At 33.8% G+C, this 7,472-nt stretch overlaps 1 pseudogene; it reads left to right on the top strand.

Annotated features, from left to right (window-relative positions):
* The first annotated feature begins 3,572 nt into the window (after positions 1–3,572).
* LOC141373048 (peptidyl-prolyl cis-trans isomerase A pseudogene) lies at positions 3,573–4,060 on the top strand (annotated as a pseudogene).
* Positions 4,061–7,472: the final 3,412 nt, after the last annotated feature.

Genomic DNA, 7,472 nt, shown 5'->3' on the forward strand with positions numbered 1-7,472 from the left:
AAGAAAGGAAGAAAGGAAGAAAGGAAGAAAGGAAGAAAGGAAGAAAGAAAGAAAGAAAGAAAGAAAGAAAGAAAGAAAGAAAGAAAGAAAGAAAGAAAGAAAGAAAAAGAAAGAAAGGAAGGAAGGAAGGTGAGAGAGTGGGAAATTAACATGTAGTGAATATTTTATTCGTTTTGCTAGGCACTTTCACTTAAATTACATCATCCTCTCAGTAACCCTATTTTCCATGGTAATAATATATAGTGACTTCACAATAAACCTGTGAAGCTTCATAATAGCATTCTAGATAGTGAAATCACAAAGGTGTCTTGCCTCATAAAACTGGTTTGTGATAGGGCCAAGTTCCCCTACCTGTAAAGGCAATGCCATTTCCACCACACCATGTTGATAGGGAGACCTTGTCCTAACAGTCTTATTTCTGGAAATAAGTCTATGGTAAATATCAGTTATTGTAGGAGTAATTCTTTCAATGAAAATGTGGATTAAATCATCTTAATATGTTTTTCTCTGTGTACATAGTATTTCCTCACATCATTTATAAATGAATTCAGTAAATAATTTTTAAAATTCATAGATGACCCAAATATATGATTTTCAAATTATAGTTAACACTCTTCACTCATGTTTTAAGATTACTTCACTTGGACAGTATCATTTAGAAATTATTTAAGTAGTAGATTTCTTGAATGACCGAGGACTTTTTGACAGTTTGTAAGGAAGAACACCAGATGAAGGTGGTAAAATACACACTATATAAGTTATTCACCATGTTATATTATTTTTCAGGCATTTAAAAATCCTGGAAAATATAATCTTTTTCCTTTATTTTGAAATATCAGAAAAATCTATTCTTCAGGGGAGAACTGCATGAGATAACCCTTGCTTTGTTCTAACACCATTACTTTCAAATTCCATATTAATCATTATTAATATATTCCTGCATGCTATTTTTCTGTATTCTCATCTACAATATATTTTTAGTCAATCATGAACTATGTTATTAAATTTAAGATACTTAAGGAACGCCTGCGTGGCTCAGTCAGTTAAGCATCTGCCTTCAGCTCAGGTCATGATTCTAGGGTCCTGGAATAGAGCCCCACATTAAGCTGTCTGCTCAGCGGGGAGCCTGCTTCTCCCTCTGCCTGCCACTCCCCTTGCTTGTGCTCTCTCTCTCTGACAAATAAGTAAATAAAATATTTGAAAAAAAATTAAGATATTTAAGAATAAAACAGTATGTGTGTGTTTTCGGTCTATTGGTCTATGTGTATATATAAATGCGTGCACATCCCATGTGTTATGATCAGACTGATAGCAGGAGATAATAATAAATTAATATTGAATTACTTCATTCATCCAACAAATTTTAATTTCGCTCTATAATATACCAGTTACTAGGTTCATTCATTCATTAATACTAGAGGTCATAACAGTGAATTAGGTATTGGAGTCCTTGCTATCTGAAGCTTAAAATCTAGTTTCGAAGGTGGTTGTGAAAGAAAAACTGCACCAATACAAATAAAATTACAAACTTAATATATTTTAAATACCATGAAGAAAAAGTAACTAGCAGTTTGCTCAAAATAGACCGGGTTTATTCCTCTTTTGTGTGTGTGTGTGTGTGTGTGTGTGTGTGTGTGTGTATGAAAGAGGAACTCTTTTCATTTTAAAAATGTCTTGATTTGAATGAAGATGTGGTTGCTGTAATGAATGCTGAAACATCCTTTTATTACTGGGATCAGTCTTAATCATGATATATTTTTGTTGATACAGCATTATCTTCTGCTTGCTAGTACATTTTTTAGAATTTTTGCATAAATGATATGATTGCCCAGAATGTTTCTTTGTGCAGTTTTTAATAAGGTATCAGCAGTGTTGTGTTTGCTTTCTCTATACCTTTTCATATCCTTTTGATTATTTGGATTTTAAACTTGACAATATTTAGCTATAAAATTATTTGGGGGGTGCTCTTTAGTAATATTACCCATTTATTTTCTGTGGAAATACCTCTTAGGGTTTCTTTGCTGGGGTAATATTTGATAAATTATAGTTTCCTTGAGAGTTATCAATTTCATTCAGATTTTCAAAAATATTTAAGTGAAGGTCTAAAACTAATATCCTAAGAGTTTTACATTTTTCTCATATGGTTATTTTATTCTTCCATTTCTTTTTTTTTTTTTTAAAGATTTTATTTATTTATTTGAGAGAAAGAATGAGAGACAGAGAGCACATGAGAGGGGAGAGGGTCAGAGGGAGAAGCAGACTCCCCGCTGAGCAGGGAGCCCGATACGGGACTCGATCCCGGGACTCCAGGATCATGACCTGAGCCGAAGGCAGTGGCTTAACCAACTGAGCCACCCAGGCGCCCTTATTCTTCCATTTCATGAAAATTTTGTGTTTTTCATTTTTTTAAAAATTAGGCTAGCTGGTAATTTGCATATAGTTATTATTTCTGAGTGTTTTGTTTTCTACTCATAAAATATATATTTTATACTTATATATGTTATGTTTTTCTATATTATGTGGGGATTTTTTCTGAGCACCACTGTGTAATCTGATTGTTGCTTTTAAATATGTAAAAATTTGAAGGTGTCATGAATTAAGTCATTGACTTCCCCTCTACAAAACAACAACTGCTTACTTCACTCTTTAGAAGTTCTCTTTTCCAGGTGATATTGAAAATGTAACAAGACTTCACCTGGATAAATTTAGGTACCAAGAAAATCCATAATGTAATTCAGCAGCAGTGTTCAATATATAGGAAATAGTATTTCCAAACCAGACACCAAAAGTAAAACTTGCTTTGGAAATGTTAAGTCACATTTAAGCCTAAAAGATATGGTAGAATGTAATCCACTATATCATGATTTTCCATTTAAATTTTAGTTATGCTTACTCCTCCACAGTCTTTCATAATCTATGGAATTAACCAGGACAGTAAAATGGAAGTCAATTTTGATGATCCATTCCTCTTAGTCATCAACACTCATTGTGTCATTACGAACTTCCACTTTTCTTTTCTCATTAAGTTTGGAGTAAATACACATGCCTTTGCCTGCAATGTCATTACCTTGGTATAAGTCACCATAATTTCTGGCCTGAGTAGTTGCAGTAGACCCTTAGTTTGTATCCCTGAATTCACATTTGTACTTCTCAAAACATTCTGGGACAATAGCCAGTATAATCTTTATAAATATAAATCTGATAATATTACTCCCAATTAAAACATCTCAGTGGTAAAATTCATAGAAGATTGCATAGGAAAACACCTAGAAGACCTTGGGTATGACTATGACTTTTTAGACACAATACAAAAGGCATGATTTATGACAGACATAACTAACAAACTGGGCTTCTTTAAAATTTGAAACTTCTGTAAGAGACAATGTCAAGAGAATGAGAGGAAAAGCCACAGAGTAGGAAAAAAATATTCACAAAATATATATCTGATAAAAGACTGTTACTCAAAATATACCAAGAATTCTTAAAATTCCACAATAAGAAAACAAACAACCTGAATTGAAAGTAGGTCAAAGTTTGTCCTTGCAGACACAGCCTCCTGGTGCCACCCAGCCATGATCAACCCCACCATATTCTTCAATATCACAATGGACTGCTAGCCCTTGGGACACATTTCCTTCCAACTGCTTGCAAACTGAGTTCCAGAGACAGCAGAGAACTTCCGTGCTCTGAGAACTGGGGAGAGAGGATTTGGTTATAAAAGTTCCTGCTTTCATAGGATTATTCCAGGACTCACGTGCCAAAGTGCTGACACTATAATGGCACCAGCAGCAAATCCATCTATGGGGAGAAATTTGATGATGAGAATTTCATCCTGATGTACACAGGCCCTGGCATCTTGTCCATGGCAAATGTTGTACCCAAGAGAAATGGTTCCCAGTTTTCATCTGTACTGACAAGACTGAATGGTTGGATGGTAAGCATGTGGTGTTTGGCAAGGTGAGAGAGGGCAGGAATATTGTGGAAGCCATGGAGCACTTTGGGTCCAGGAATGGCAAGACCAAGGAAGAAGTTCACCATTGCTAACTGTGGGCAAATTTAATAAATTTGACTTGTGTTTTACCTTAACTACCAGACCACTTCTATAGCTCGGGAGAGCACCCCTCACCCCTATCTGCTCAAAATATCCCATAATCTTTGTGTTTCTTTGCAGTTCTGTGGGTTCCATATTTTCCTTACTCCCCCCCAAGTCTAGCTGAATTGCAGAGTTAAGTTTATGATTATGAAATAAAAACTAAACAACAACAAAATAAAAAGGAGGCCAAAGTCCTTAACAGACACTTCATAAAAGAAGATACATAGATGCCAAATAAGCATATGAAAAGATGTTCCACCTTATGTTACATCAGGAAAATGCAAATTAAAATGAGCATGATATACCACCACACACCTATTAGAATAACCAAAATCTGGAAAACTGACACCACCAAACACTACACCAAAGGTAAGGAAGTGGAACAACAGAAACTCTCATGCGTGGCTGGTGGAAATGCAAATGGTAGAGCCACTCTGGGAGACAGTTTGATGGTTTCTTATAAGACTAAACATGCTCTTACCATATAATGCAGCAATCACACTCCATGTTATTTACCCAAAGGAGTTGAAAACTAATGTCCACCAAAAAAGTCTGCACACAGATGTTTGTAACAGCTTCATTCATAACTACCCAAAATTGGAAGCAATTAAGATGTCCTTTGGTAGGTGAATGGATAAATAAACTGCAGTACGTCCAGACAATGGAATATGATTCAGGACTATAAAGAAATGATCTATTAAGCCATGAAAAGATATGGAAGAAACTTAAATTGGTATTACTAAGTCAAAGAAGCCACTCTAAAAAAGTTACCTACTGTATGATTTCAATTATATGATATTCTGAAAAAGACAAAACCGTGAAGATAGCAAAAGGTCACTGGTTGCTAATGGTTGGGGATGGGGTTGGAGAGCAAAATAGAGCACAGAGGATTTTTAAGGCAGTGAAAATACTCTGTATGATACCCATAACGATCTATACATATTATTATATATTTGTCCAAACCCATAGAATGTACAACACTGAGAGTGAACAATAATGTAAACTGTAGACTCTGGGTGATTATGATGTGTCAGTGTAGGTTCTTCAGTTGTAACAAATACACCACTGTGGTGAGGAATGTTAATTATTGGGGAAGCTGCATGTGTGAGCAAAGGGTATTTATGGGAAGTCTCTGTACCTTCCTCTCAATCTTGCTATAAATCTAAAGCTGTTCTTCAAAACTGGTCAACAGTAAACAATCTCAGTGGCTTTACATTCTCTTAGAGACATATCTGAAATAAACAACATGAAATGCAAGGCCCTGTGATGAACAGAATTCCACTTGTGTATCTAATTTCATCTTATTCCACCTTTGGTCTCTCTTACTTTGGTCATTTTATCAAGTCTCACATATGCCATACTCTTTTTCCATCTAAAAATCATGTGCACGTGGTTCATTTTGCCTAGATATTCATACCTTTACCAGATATCAGTCTTTGTGTAAATTTTTCTCAGAAAGGTACATTGTAAACATTGAATCTGTAGTTGAATCTCTTCTTTCATATGATTTATCACAAATTTTAATTCCATATTTTGTGATACATTTATGCCTCCACTATAGTATTAGTCCAAGTTGGCAAGAACTGTGTCTGTTTGTCCACCAATGCATATCTAGCATATTTAGCACGATGAGTAGCCCATAGTCACTCAAAAATGTTGGTTTTGACTGATTGACTTTACTGTTAATAAATATCTTTTGCATCATTATTTTTTCATGTCCTTATAGTAATCATAGTTGACAGGTTATTATTATTCATATGTTGCAGATAAGAAAGCAGAATATTAAAAAGCATTCTAAATCCTAAAGTAATATAAATTCAGAAAGTAAAACATGTTTAAATTCCCATTCCTATTCACTTAATATTTGTTTATTTTTATTCTTGTGACAGTATGTTAAATTGGGCCAATCAAGAAATCCATGGTGCTCAATGGTTGAGTTATTCATAAAAATTATTATATTAAACAGTATAGAGATTCCTCAAAAAATTAAAAATAGAAATATCATACTATGCAATAATTCCATTACTCGATATTTACCCAAAGCAAATAAGAACGCTAATTTGAAAATAAATAAATGTACTCCTTTGTTTATGGCGGCATTATATATATACTAGACAAGCTATGGAAGCAACTTAAGTGTGCACTGACAGAAGAATGGATAAAAAAAGAGGTGGTGTATATGCACAATGAAATCTTACTCAACCATAAAAAAGAATGAGATCTTGCCATTTGTGACAATACTGCTGTCTATATTGATACAAATTTTTGAAAGTATGCAAAAGATTTAAGTGTATATAGCTGTGCAAAGAAAATAAAAGGAAAATAGGATAATAATAGGGTATTTTTAAAGATAAATATCAAGTTAATATACAAAATGCATACTAAAAATGGTCTGAAGATTAAAACAGAATTCACAAGAAATACAGAACTGAACCATGAGAGAAATGGCTGTGGTGAGTCACTGCAGGGAAGATCATATGCCAATTAATGAGTAACATCCTCAATAATAGTTCTACAGTGAAAATAATAATGAGTTTGATGGTGATGTGTACTCAACATCCCTCAATATAGGCTGATGGATAAAAGTAAAAATTAAGTTTCTGTGGAACAAAATGATATAGCTGCAATGAACCCTCTGATACAGAGCCATCATCGGTATTTTAGTTCAATTACCTTATTTGAACAAACATAACGTGGCAAGTCAAATGCAAACAAACTTACATGATCCCTCTAGCTATATTACCTCAAGCAATTATCTCTTTTTTCCTGAGAGAAAGTCTCAAGGATCAGATTAAAATAGTTATTTTTGCTTTCAAGTTAATGACTTTGTTTCCCATATATACTATAACAAGTGACGTGAACAGCTAGGAATAAATATATCAGAATTACCCTGAGGAGGGTCATATGACAAATAAATTATCTTGGACTCACTCAACACACAGCTCCTTTTTGAGTTTTGATATGTTGAAAGGACCCTTCATTAGTGGTTGTCACTGTTGGATATAGCCTGCTATGTCTAACTTATTTCTGATAAACTACAATTCTAAAAGTATATTTGATATACTAGTACTTTCATTTAACATTATCCTTATGTTGAGATGACCTTGTGGTATTGTACTTGGAGTACAATAAGAAAGTTTTATTGTACTCCAACGTCAAAATTACAGTATTTAACCTAAAGCAATGTAGTCTCATTTTTTTTCTGAATTCACAAATTTTGTTACAAGAGCCCCACAATATATAACAGCAACTAAATTCATTGACTCCATAAAGCCACATACAGTTTTATTAAATGACTAACTTGAGAAAACCTGACTAGAGTAGAGAATTTAATACTTAAGATTAGATGATATCATATGTTAACTGAAAAAGCTATAAA

The sequence above is a fragment of the Callorhinus ursinus genome, unplaced genomic scaffold (genome assembly GCF_003265705.2).
Source record: "Callorhinus ursinus isolate GAN/ISIS: 27379988/994484 unplaced genomic scaffold, GSC_fseal_2.0 scaffold7, whole genome shotgun sequence".
Taxonomy (NCBI): Eukaryota; Metazoa; Chordata; class Mammalia; order Carnivora; family Otariidae; genus Callorhinus; species Callorhinus ursinus.